This window comes from Arachis ipaensis, chromosome B03 (genome assembly GCF_000816755.2).
Source record: "Arachis ipaensis cultivar K30076 chromosome B03, Araip1.1, whole genome shotgun sequence".
Lineage (NCBI taxonomy): Eukaryota > Viridiplantae > Streptophyta > Magnoliopsida > Fabales > Fabaceae > Arachis > Arachis ipaensis.
The window spans coordinates 87,268,401-87,269,194 of NC_029787.2; positions in this window are offsets into that span (position 1 = coordinate 87,268,401).

The following is a 794-nucleotide window of genomic DNA, read 5'->3' on the forward strand; positions in this document are numbered from 1 at the left end:
AAATATTTTTAAAAATTATAATAACTTTTTTTTTTCTTGCAAGATCAAGAACAAGAAAAAGCGAAAAAGATAAATAAAAAGGCATATAATTGCTCCACCACAACCAAAAGCCACAGCCTGGGAGTACTGTACGGTAGTGTAGTGTGTGTTTCCAGTATGCATTCATCACTGCACCCTAGGTGAAATATTATGGCAAAAGAACCAAGTTGGTATAGACGTAAGAGGTGGGTTTGTGGATGGCAAGCCGACACGTGTCCTTGGTGTCTACTGTCTAGCATGAGAGACCAGGATCAGATGTTGTACGGTCATTCTGGCTTGCACAGATAGCCGAGCCGTTTCATCCTGGCTTAGTTAGGTATGCGTGGCCCCTTTATTTTTTCTGGGATGGTATTGGGCTGGGCCCCATTTTTGCAAATCTGGTGGTGAAATATTTTCGAAGAGAATAGTTTCGAATTAGAATGGGCCATTTGAGTTTCTTAAAAAAATCCAAAAGAGGAAGGAGAGGCTCGTCCCCCTTCTCTCTCTTTCTTTCTTCGGAATTTGAACCTCAGGGGGAAAGGAAACCCTATCCACCTTGCGACCACCATCGTTAGTAGGAGGTAAACACTGCCGCCGTCGTCTGCGCTGCGGAGCTTCCTTCCTTGTCTCGTCTTTGCTATCAAGATCTCGTTCCGCAGCGCAAACTGTCACCAGCCGCACCTTATTCATACAGATCGGCGGCCGTTGTCGTCATCCGCGGTACTGACTCGGTTGTCGTGCTCTGGATCTTCCGGCATCGTTTGGTATTCGTGATT